Genomic DNA, 13,047 nt, shown 5'->3' with positions numbered 1-13,047 from the left:
ACGCTGTAGCCGCGGCCCCAGTAACGGGGAAACCAGAGCCCGAGAGCGCAGGCACCGCGCGGTCCTCTGAGTGAAGAGCTAAGCGGCAGTGGACAGGTTTGTAATGCGAGGTGGCAAATGCACCGTGTTAGTGTAGCATGAGATTGGTGAAAGCACGCAGAGAGAATGTGCCTTGCGTGTACGCTGGCAGTGAGTGGAGTTGTGTCACCGTGAGTGAACAGAGGAAGACTGTGGAACGAAATTTGCTCAGTAAGTGTGCATAGGGTGCAATTGTGAGACAACCCATGCCATTTAAAAACAAGTTTTTACTTACAATACTTACAATATAGTTCACTATTTATAAATAGAAGCCGCACTTACAAAACATATAATCACAAAGCATTTTCATCTGGTTATTTCTGCCCTGTTTTAGTATCAGTTCTGGTCTGTTAGCTCTTCATTTAATGGCAACTCTTCTGACTTCGAGTCTGAATCCAAACAGGAATGGTCCAAGTATGGAATTTAGAGATTACTCAATTACATTTAGTATTTTCTTCTCTTTAGATTTCAGTTATGGATGTTTGGGGTGTCAAGGGAGGGCTAGCACCTCTAGTGAAGGACTTATCATAGGACAGCTCACTCAGCTTTGGTCCTACTCCACACTCAACTCTCACCTGTGGCTTCAAGTAGCATATGACAGCAGTCGCACCCGGGTACAGTGCTTCGATAGGCAGACTCAACCAGGTGAAGGTAGCTGGTGGATCTCAGACCCCATTGAGTTAGGAATGTGCTTGTTCTAGCATGTGAAGTCGACTCTGGCAGATGAGATCAACAGTGAGATTTAACTGCCAGGAAATCAGTTCTGCAACATTTTGTGGAGAGTGAATGGCACAGTAACACACATGGATCATTCATCGCAACCAAGAAAGGACCCAGTTGTGACGACTACCTGTACCACTGGACCGGGACTAACAGGGTTAAGAGAGTGGAACTGCCCTAGTACAATGGCTTTTCCATTTTAAAAACTCTCCCACATAAATCTCCTGTTATCATTGGATACAACAGACAACCAAAAGATGCCGGTTATATTGAATAAATGATCCTCCAGCTGGTTTGACAGGCTAAGAAATCCTGACAATGTCAAGATTTCCAGTGTCAGTTTTATTTTATTTTTGCTTTCCAGCTATTACTAACTGCACCATTTTGGGATAATCTGTTCATTATTTGATTTTGTTTTCTTTGTCAATGGGGATTTCAATAAGCAGGTAGGTTGGGAAAGTCAGGTTAGTGCTAGATCCCAAGGGAAGGGCTCTGTAGAATACCCATGAGATGGCTTTTTAGAGTGGCTTACGGTTGAGATCACTAGAGCAAAAAGGCAAATCTGGATTGAATGTTGTAAGAACCAGATTTGATAGTGGGTAAAGGATCCCTTAAGAGGCCACGATTATAATATGATAGAATTCATCCTGTAGTTTGTGAGGGAGAAGCTAAAATCAGATGTATCAGTATTACAGTTAAGTAAAGGTATCTATAGAGGCAAGAGAGAGGAGCTGGCCAAAATTTATTGGAAGGGGACACCAGCAGGAATGACAGTAAAGCAGAAATAGCTGGAGTTTCTGGGAGTAATTCAAAAGATGCAGAATTGGTTCATCTCAAAGAGTAAGAAGCATTCTAAAGGGAGGGTAAGGCAGCTGTGTCTGACAAGGGAATTCAAAGATAGCATGTAAGCAAGAGATAGGGCAAGACAATTCAAAGACAGAATGAAAGCAAAAGATAGGGCATACAATACAGCAACATTTAGTGGGAAGCTTTGAAAAATCACCAGAAGGCAACTAAAAAAGCAGTAAGGAAATAAAAGATGAAATTTGAGGGTAACCTTGCTAATGATATAAAAAGAGGATACTGAATGATTTTTCAGATTTAAAAAGAGTAAAAATGGGGGAGGAGTGGACAGCTGGAAAATAGTACTGAAGTGATAGTAATGGGGAATGTGAAATGGCAGATGAAATAATTAAGTATTTTGCATCAGTCTTCACTGTGGAAGGCACCAATAGCATGTCAAAAGTTTGAGAGTATCAAGAGGCAGAAGTGAGTGTAGTTGCGATTACTAAGGAGAAGGACACTGAAAGGTTTGAAGGCAGATAAGTCATCTGGACCAGATGCACTACATTGGAGAGTTCTGAAAAGGAAGCTGAAGAGATTGAGTAGTAATCTCGCAAGAATCACTAGATTCTGGAATGGAAAATCACAAATATCACTTCACTCTTTAAGCAGAGTGAGAGCGGGACCGGAAGCTTTAGCCCAGTTAGCCTGACTTCAGTGGTTGGCAAGTTTGCATAGTCCATTATTAAGGATCAGGTTACCTGGTACAGGGAGACACATGATAACATTGGCAGAGGTCAGCATGGTTTCCCTAAGGGGAAAGATTTCCCCTTAGATTGCCTGACAAATCTGTTGGAATTCTTTGAGAAAATATCAGGCAGGATAGACAAAGGAAAGTCAGCGAATCTTATTTACTTGGATTTTCAGAAGGTGTTTGACAAAGTGCCACACACGAGGCTGCTAAACAAGATAAGAGCTCATGATATTACAGGAAAGATACTAGCATGGTTAGATGATTAGCTGACTAACAGGAGGCAAAGAGTGGAAATAAAGGGAGCCTTTTCTGGTTGGCTGACAGTGCCAAGAAAATAAATCTCAGTGTTTTATATACACATATATATAACATGTAATATAATATATAATATAGATAAATAAATAAATAAAATAATAATATAATATATATAACATGTATGTAATATGTACTTTGATAATAAATTTCCTTTGAACTTTAAACTAGTGGTGTTCTTCAGGGGTCAGTGTTGGGTCCTCTGCTTTTCATGTTTTTTGTTGATGATCTGGTTGACAGAATTTGTGGCCAAGTTTGTGGATGAAGCTTTATAAAAGCAGTCTCTCCAGACTGCAATTGGTATTCTGAGCAGTTTTGGGCTCCATATCTAAGAGAGGATGTGCTGGCATTGGAGAGGGCCCAGAGGAGAACTACAAGAATGATCCTGGAGGGATCATTCTTGCAGAGGGGGGTGGTAGAGGGATATCACTGAAACCTTTTAAGTATTGAAAAGCTTAGATAGAGTGCATGTGGAGAGAATATTTCCAATATTGGAAAAATCTAGATCAGAGGGCAGAGTCTAGGACCAGAGCTACAATACAATACAATACAATCTCTACAATAGAGATCAGGAGGAATTTCTTTAACCATAGGGTGGCGAAACTATGGAATTCATTGTCACAGATGGTTGCGGAGGTGAGTCAATAGGTATATTTAAAGCAGATGTTGATTCGTTCTTGATTAGTAAGGTTACAGGGAGAAGGCAGGAGAATGGGACTGGGAGGGAAAGTAAATCAGCTATGATCAAATGGTGGAGCACATTCTATGGGCCACCTGCCTAATTTGTGTTCCCATGTTTTATGATTTAAGTAGCTAATCACTGGGAAAGCCTGTTTAGTCAGTAGGGGACTTTGGAAATTACTTTGATGGTGGTAGTCACAGAATTTTGTAAACATTTATACATTATTCACAGCTTTCACTTAGTAGAGCTTATAGAAGAAAAGTTCGGGTTTACACTGGACTTTTTATATTCTTAGGTCATTTCAAAACAATTTGTAACCAATTACTTTTGAAGTGTGGTCTCTATTGTAATATAGGAAATACAATCAATGTGTATACAGGAAGCTCCCACAAACTGCAGTGTGTTAATGATAAGGAGATTTGTTTTTGTGATATTGTTTGAGGGGTAAATATTGGCTAGAAAAGTTAAGATTAGTAAGTGATTAGAAGGCAAATGGCATGCTGGGCTTTATTATGAAAGATGTCTTACTGCATTTATCTTGGACCATACTGGCTCTGTAACATTGTAGTGTTGTGTACAGTGTTAGCCTTCTGACCTAAGAAAGGATGTACTTGCCACAGAGTGAGCAAAATGAAGATTAATTTTTCTAACTCCAGTGTAGAAGAAGAAATCCAGATCTCATTGAAACTTCCAAAATTCTTACAGGACTCAGCAGACTGGATGCAGGGAAGTTGTTTCCCTGTGATGAGGAGTCTTGAACTAGGGAATGCAGTCTCAAGTTCCAGGATATACTAAAAGACTGAGATAAGGAGAAATCTCTGCAGAGGATGGTGAATCTTAGGAAGCTGCCACCTCAGAGAGTTTTGGAGTATCAGCAGTGGAACTCCCTTAAAACTGAGACTGATAGGTTTTTTGGGGATAAAGTCAGAGTAATGCAACACAGAAAAGGGCCCTTTGGCTCACTGAGTCCATGTCAGCCATCAAAGCCTAATCCCATTTAGCCTCCCCACATTCCGGCCAATTCCCCCATGATCCTACCTCACACATCAGGTGATAGTGATGCTGACTGATTAACCTACCAACCATCATATCTTGGTGATGAGGGAAGAAACTAGAGGGAAAACCCATGTGGTCACAGGGAGAATGTGCAAACTTCACACAGACAGCACCAGAAAGGAAAATTGAAATTTCATCACTGGAGCTGTGATGTAGCAACTCTGCTGACTGTACAACTGTGCTGCCCAGTGTGAAGAGAATCAACAGATAGGAAAGGGGGATCAGGCCCGATCTTGATAGATGTGAAAGTGGCCTTGAATGGTCAAATGTCTAATCCTCCTCCCAATTTGTTTGACTCTAGAATAAACATATGGGATCAACCTGAAAATCAGACAAGGTCACTGTTCCATTTCTCAGATGAATGATAACATCTCTAACACCTCGACAATCCTGCAGGACCACACTGGAGTAATAGCCTACATTTTCATTTCAACCTGGATTGGGACTTGGGCCACAACCTATGAAAGCAGAGATGGGACAGAGACACAGCTGACATTTTTATGCATGATATCTTCCTAATTAGCCTTCTACCTCTAAGAATGGAATGGATGAAAGACTATCTCGTTTCATTTCAATTGTGGATACGAGGGAGATTGTCAAACCCAGTCTACCATTGCTTCCACTTGGTATGAGCATTCCACTTAGTTTTCTCTCTGTTGCTTTTACTGAAACAGTGAAGGTTCTTAATACCAACATTAAATCTGAGAGATCTTGACAGTGGTGCCGAGCATGGCAGCAAAGAGGCACCGAATGAGGCTAGTAAGTTTCTAGCTGCAAATTTACTGTTTCCTCTGGCATCCCAGGCTGATCAGTGTGATGTACCAGTAGAAAAGCAGTTGAATTAGTTGGGGGTGTCAACAATAATGCTTTGCTGGCTTCAGTCTCTCCCAGACTCTGAAAACATAAAGCTGAAAATCAATTAGGTTTTCACTTTCTGTTCACTATTTTATGATTCCTGCTCAAAGACGTACAAAAACAAACATCAACCAAAGACATGAATGGACTTGGCTGTGATTCCATAATTGAATAGATTTGGGGCTGGTAACCACTGTGGAACATCACACTAGCGCATATGCTTGTCATCAGGGCAGGAGCAGAATAGATTGAAGGACAAGCCGAAATTATATTTTCTTGCAAAACCAATTTATTGCAATTACATTGAAATATCTACAGATGTTATTAAACAGTGGAAGAACTGTTTCAAAGGGCAGTGAAACATATGTTGATGAGCAGCAACAATGCTTGTCTTAAGTAATAAATCTTCCACCACATGTGATTCATTCATTCCTTTCAAGGAGTTTACCAGAACTGTTAAAAAAACAAGCATGAGAAACCAGCCTGGAAGCAACACCCCCTGCTGCCTTGTCTTTTTTGGGTGAGTGGACATTTTATCCTTATTATTTTGTATTCCAATTCCTCCCTCCCCGAATAGTGATCAGTGACTGATCCTCGCAGTATGTTGACAATAGCTCTTGTTAAAGCTCAGACAGGTTGGTGGTTCATTTGCTGTGTAGATTACATCATGTGCATCTTCCAAGGGTCATTGCTGAATTTTTTTCTGACCAGATAAAGGGAAGGATAAATGGCTTTTCCTCAGTGGCACAGCTCAAAAAAATTGCTCCAGTCGTGCAATGACAACAACATATTTGAGAAGGGCAAGGCAAGGATTACACTTTAGTCATTTTAAACTGTTTTTATTCACATATACTCAGTTTAATATAAGTACAAAGAAAATGTCATTACGAGTTTTCAATAAGTAGGGAATCCTTTGTCATAGAGCTATACAGCACTGAAACAGACCCTTCAATCCAACTTGTCTGTGCAATCGTTACTGAGTTAGTCAATTTGCCTGTGTTTGGTCAATGCCCCTCTAGACCTTCCAACGCCTTATATCCAGTTTACCGATTCCGATGCTTTTTAAATGTAGTAATGGTGCCCACCTTTGCCACTCTCACTGTCTGTTTGTTTCATACATTCACCACCTTCTGTAATAAAAAAATGCCCTTTAAATATTTTCCCTCTCACTTTAAATCTATACACTCTAGATTTGGGCTTCACTAGTTTGGGGAAAAGAAGGTTATTCACCTTCTCTATGCCACTTAAGATCTCATCAACCTCTGTAAGGTCTTCAGTCTCCTGTGCTTCATGGAAAAAATTCTAGCCTATCCAGCCTCTCCTCATAACCCTGGCCCTCCAGATCCGGTAATATGCTCATAAATCTTTTTTGCACCCTCTCCAGTTTAATGATATTCTTCTTATAGCAGCATGAGCTAAATATTCGCAGTACTCCAAATGTAGCCATACTTGCGAGAAAGAAAGAAATGGATATGAATTTATTTAGCATGCTTTACAAATTCAGGGTGTCCCAAAGGGCTGGACTGACTTTTGCTGTATAATCACTGTCGTAAACCTGGAATTACTGGATCTGGTTGATTTCATGAACCAGGTTTGTGAATTATAAATTAGACATGAACTCACTATTTGTAATCTTTTATTAAAGGATGAAATTTGACCAGAACAAAATATTTTGCTTACTATCCGGTTGATCAGAAATTGTAGTATTTGCTCCAACCTTCAGATCTTTGTGGCTAGAACTGGATGATAGAAGTGTCTGCAAATTGAAAGCATTTAATACTTAAGCCTGGGCAAGAACAGTTCATTATAAAAGAGGTAGGCTATTATGTTCTTTTCTAGTTAGCTACATGTAGAGACATGCAGTGAACAATGACTGTTATCCATACAAGTGAACCTGACAATGTCTACTATAAACAAGGCATTTATGTCCAATCTTTTGAAAAATGTGAAATTAGGTATATACATGCATGTAATGTTGTGGAGTTTTCCTTGGATTTCATCTCTTGTAAGGATAACCAAATAACAAAACATATCATCAAAAACTTCCCATCTAATTTTTATTAGGACACATGGCCAGAACTCATATAGCGACAACAGGCAAATTAAACCCAGGTCCAAAACTGCACAGCAGCATTCAGATTGCTACTATGGTCATGTGAATTAAAGATCAGGAGGCAGACATGTGTCTCAACTAACAAGGTTATTTCCATCTTGCATTGTCTTCCTTTGTTCATTTTCTGCTGGCAGCCCCAATTCTCTGGAAGATCCTGAGATCTTCTGAACCCATGCATGAGTACACACACACACACACACACACACACACACACACACACACACACACACACACACACACACACACATATACACACACACACACACACACGCACACACACACACACACACACACACACACACACGCACACACATACACACACACACACACACACACACACATACACACACACACACACACATACACACACACACACACACACACACACACACACACACACATACACACACACACACACACACACACACACACACACACACATACACACACACACACACACACAGTAATGCAGCATGAAGTTAGGCTCTTCTAGTTAACTCAGCCATGCTGACCTATATGCCTGATTAAGCTAGTCCCATTTCCTCAGTTTGACCGATATCCTTCTAAACCATTTTATCCATGAAACTGTCCAAATCTCTTTAAATGTTGTGTTTGCATCTGCCTCAGCCACTCCTCTGGCAGTTTATACCTTATGTTGCTTCACAATCTGTGTGCAAAAATTTGTCCCTCAGGGTTACCATTATATCTTTTCTTTATCAACTTAAGCCTATGCCTTCTAATCCTTGTGCTCCAATCCTGGAGAAAAATTATGTGCATTTACTCTAGCCATGCCCTCCGTGATTTTATGTACATCAGTAAGATCACATCTCATTCCTCTAGATCCTAGTCTGTCCAACCTCTCCCTATAATCCAGTACCTCAAGTCCTGGTAACATCCTCATAACTCTTTTCTGTGCGTGTGCGCGCGCACACACTCACAAACATACAAACATGCACACACATACTTCTCTGACAAGCAGGTTATTAGGACAATGATTTGTACATGGGGTCTTTCTTCTGAGTTCATTCAGCATCAGCAGTACAGGAGGAACAATGGAGCTGTATACAAACTGCTTCAGCAACACAGAAGGTCAGGCAGCATCTGTGGAGGGAAATGGACAGTTGGCATTTCAAATCAAGACCTTTCATCTGGAATGAAAGAGTAGAAAGGAGATAGCCATTATAAAGGCTTGCAACAAGAACTGGCAAGTGACAAGTGGATCCAGATGAGAAGGGAAGTGTGGGATGAAAGGCTGAGAGGTGATAGGTAGAGGCATCAGAGAGTCATGGATATGTGATCTGATGGGAAAGGGAAGTGGAGCATGGGACCAAATAAAGGAGGTGGGGTAGGCAGATGGGAACAGTAATGGGAGGGGTGGAGATCAAAGGAACACAGATCAAGTGGGTGGAGGAGTTGAAAGAAATAGGATAATGGGGGGGAGAAGCTGAGGAGTGTAGATGTAGGAGGAACTGCATAGATCGGGAGGAGAGGGAAAAAAGATGGAAGGGGGGGTGGGAGGGAAGGAAGCAAGTTACCTGAAATTGGAGAATTCAATATTCCTGCAGTCATTGGAAAACACATCTCCATTTCTTCCCTATCTTATTCAGGAAAGACACTTCTCTCCCCAAAATAGCTTAAACATCTTTGTTATCGATGTTTCCGACCCAATGGATCTGTGAAATGGTTATTCAAGTCAAGTGCATCCAATGGAAAAATTGTTGCTTCTGAAGAATGCGCTGCTGTGAAGATTCTCTGTTTGCCCTTATTTACATGAAGCTTTCACCTGCTCGTTAGCCCGCAGTGACCGCTTTCAGTACTTTAACCTCCAAATGTCTACACTTTGCATTGTGATGAGTTATGTCCACACTTGTCTGCATATGATAAATTAGTGTTTAAAATTTTATTTAAACATAACAAATATTCACCACAGAACATACGTCATTAAAGATATTAATTGCTGATAATATGATGTTGTCCTAGTTTCCATAGAATTAATCACGGATACTTTTATTTCTCATATTAAGAATTGACATCAGAAAAATTCCAAAATATAACCCAAAATTTATTGATAAACAAAATTATGAATAAAGCAAATAGGAATTTCATGCTAACTAAATCATAAATCCATCTTGGTGCAAACAAATGCTTGGAGTGTTGAAAACTGAAGGACAAATTCCTTCATCATTGAAGAATGGGAAGTAGCCTGAGACAACAATTGGGATGCTTTCTGCTGCATTGCCCAGATTTACTGCTGTTACTATGTCCTCAATATTACTCTCAGTCATTATCCATTACTGGGGGAAGATGGAAAGGAGGTGCTGAAATGAATACATTCTGAGAAGAACATGCTTATTTCAAACAGCAATACTTTGTATCAAGGGCATGCAAACAGGAAGTATATTTCTACAATGGTCTCATTTGTTGTGGTCACATATTACTTTAGATTCTAGGAACTACCACCATCTATCTGTTTGACAAAATGCCTAAAAGCAGAGAAGTTAAATATGAGAGCTTCACATTGTATTGCCTCGTAATGGTCTACTGAAGTTGCTAAGCCTGCTATACCACAGTTTTTTAAATTCATCAAAACCACTGCCATTGTCAAAACATTGTTAAAATATTTTGCAGTGTGTATCATGCTTATGTTGAATGAAAATAGCTATATATACTGCAGAATGGGAACAAACTATGGTAGTTATATGCACTTTTAAATAAAATGCTGTGGAGTAAATTCAAGATTGTAATTTAATCTGAGTTCAGACATAGTTTATGATGCAAACAATATCTCAAGTCAAATGAGAGTAAACCCTCTTTCACATTGTTTCCTTCTGCTATTGCTTGCTTCATTTGAAAATGCAATAAAGAGGCTTTCAATAAGATGCTGTGGGGTGCATGGTCATGTCTGGTACTGCACCATATGAATTGCTGAACAATAAGATTAACTAAATGAGACCATGCGTTAGATTTTAACCAGGTGATGGTGGGAAATATTCCCAGCCAGTGAGAATTGGGTCTTTTTTTTTTGGTGACTACTGCTGAATTGTGTGCAAAGTACCCACAGGTTTCTAGTTTGGATGCGGAGAGAGATGATGAACATAGGATTGACCCACTGGATAATGGTTTATTTAGTAGTCTACGGTGAGGATCCAGGCTGATCTCACAAAATGAAAAAAGAGGATCGGGTCCATGGATGTACACATAAATATAATTCACTGACTCACTGATACTAGGAAAGGTTTTAACCTTCCAGCTAGCCTCCTTCCCCTCTCCCTACCTTTGTATGCTGGCAACTTCCCCCTTCCCTCTCAGTCCTGAAGAAAGCTTGCGGTCCAAAGTATCAGCACTGTTTATTCATTTCCATAGATGCTGTCTGACCTGCTGAGCTCCGTTTGTGTGTGTTGCTTTGGATCTGCAGACTTTCTCGTGTTTATTCTCTGAAATTGATGCCCTGTTTGCCCTCTCCAGCAGATGCAAAAAACTTCATCGCACAATTTCTTGGAAGAGTTTCGAAGTTCTGTTGAATGTTATGGCTAATTTTAAGCCTTCATTCATCACAGACACAAATGTCCTGTTGTTTATTGGACCTTACTTTACTAGGTTTGCTGTCAGGCTTTCTATATTTCAGCAGTGACTGTAGTTCATAAGTCTGTAAAACCCTCAGGGGCATTTTGAAGTCATAAAAGACACCATACAAATGCAAGTCTTTCTTTTGGTCATATCAAATGATGTTACCAGGTCTGCGAGTGCTCAACTTGCTGAAGTCCTGTTAGTTGTTTGGAACTCTGCATTCTTCCTTGATATGGTCACAGTTGTTAAAAAGCTTTGGAATTCACATTAATTGAAGAGACAGGAATGCTACGGCCCAGTCACTGAACTCACTAAACTCCTCCTTGTAGAATTTCTGTGGATTTCAATTCCCACAATTATAGTGCTGTTATCATTCAAAGTTACCTGCTGCTGTTGGAAGTGTGCTTTGTTCTCGGTGGGACTGGCAGATGGCATCTCATTCTGGGAGAGGATGCTACATCACAGGAGGGGAGAAGAATAACTAATCAAGCAATCTCTGCTTGCTGCATCCTGAGAACTGATGGTGCAGTAATGATTGTTGCAGTTATTACACAGAATTATAGTTCTGTTGGGACTCCACAAAACTAATTGTTCAGCTGGTTACAAAAGCACGGTCTATGTGAGTTGTGATTTTCTTTCATTCCGTAGTTACTCTAAGAATCATTAAAACTGAACTCCAGACCCAATAAGATGCACTGAGTTAATCTATTTTTACTTAAAAACAAATAAACAAAGTAGTGAGCAAATGAAAGTTTTCTTTTCTCTTGATGGTTTAAAGGGTTTATTCGTCACTAATTCATTAGGCCACAGATAAACGATTGATAGTCTGCAATGAAAAGAACAGTTGTCGTAGGTTATTCCAGAATATTCTTCATAGTTTTTGGGAAGACTGGAAGGCTGAGGTTTGATCTTTGAATTGTGGTGTTTGCCTCCATAACAGTGGTAAAATATGAGAAGATTAAAGAGATTAGATTGAATTGTCACATGTATATTGAAACATACATTGAAATATGTTTCCTTGCATCAGCAACTAATGCAGTCCGAGGATCTGCTAGGGCCAGCCCATGAATGTCGCCATGCTTCCAGCACCACCATAACATGCCCACAACTTACCTTAAAGTCTTTTGGGAATGTGGGAAGAAACTGGAGCACCCGGAGGAAACCCACGTAGTAAAGGGGAGAACGTACAAACTCTTCACAGACAGCAGCAGGAATTGAATCCTAATCATCGGTGCTGAAAGGCGTTATGCTACTGTGCCCCTCTCATAGTCGCTTCCTCACAGTTCTAGAGATCCGAGTCCAATCCTGACCTTGGATAGTCTCAATGTGAGGTTTACTCATTCAACCTGGAACTGTATGGGTTTCCTCCAGGTGCCCTGGTTGTAAGACCATAAGACATAGAATCAGAATTAGGCCATTCAGCCCATCAAGTCTGCTCTGCCAATTTCTCCCAAGTTCTAATAACGTGAGTTGTTATTTAGATTGGCTTTAATGTGTAGCATTTCTACAGGTGTTGATGAGAATCTAGGGAGAACAAATTAGGATTGCTGTAGGAATAGTTTAAATGTATGATTGATGGTTAACAAGTTTTACAACATACGCTGGTGATATTAAACCTGATTCTGATTCTGGCTTGGACTCAGTGGACTGTAAGGCCCGTTTCTGTGCTGTTTACCTACATGTCCTTCTGCATTTGAGGACGCCCTCATGATAGTAGGTTGGTCAAAGCTGCTCTTGCTGAATGTTAACAAGCCTGAACTTCTAAAGCAATGCACGCAAAATGCTGGAGGAACTCATCAGGTCAGGCAGCATCAATGGAAATGAATAAACAGTCAACGTTTCAGGTTAAGCCCCTTCTTCAGGACTGAGAAGGAAGGGGGGAATTGCCAGAATGAAAAAGGTGGGGGGAGGGGAACGAGGTTAGTTGGAAGGAGATAGGTGAAGCTAGATGGGAGGGAGAAGTCAAGGTCTAGAGAAGAAGGAATCTGATAGGAGAGTGGACTTTAGGAGAAAGGGGGGAAGAGGAGACCCAGGGGAAGAAATCGGAAGGTGAGGAGGTAAAAAGCTCAGAATGGGGAACAGAGAAAGGGTGGGGGGGGCAGGGGGAAGAAATTGGAGTATTGGCAA

The 13,047-nt window shown here is 40.5% G+C and overlaps 1 long non-coding RNA gene across 1 annotated transcript in view; it reads left to right on the top strand.

Annotated features, from left to right (window-relative positions):
• The first annotated feature begins 26 nt into the window (after nt 1-26).
• Nucleotides 27-13,047, top strand: part of LOC132399335 (uncharacterized) — a 150,196-nt gene continuing 137,175 nt past the window's right edge. The window contains exons 1-2 of the long non-coding RNA XR_009513965.1: nt 27-96; nt 4,687-5,760. This is a non-coding gene — a long non-coding RNA (uncharacterized LOC132399335). The remainder of the gene's footprint in view (nt 97-4,686; nt 5,761-13,047) is intronic.

Source organism: Hypanus sabinus, chromosome 9 (assembly GCF_030144855.1).
Source record: "Hypanus sabinus isolate sHypSab1 chromosome 9, sHypSab1.hap1, whole genome shotgun sequence".
NCBI classification, from domain to species: domain Eukaryota; kingdom Metazoa; phylum Chordata; class Chondrichthyes; order Myliobatiformes; family Dasyatidae; genus Hypanus; species Hypanus sabinus.
Note: the sequence above shows the minus strand (reverse complement) of the source record. Positions and strands in the feature narration are given on the sequence as shown.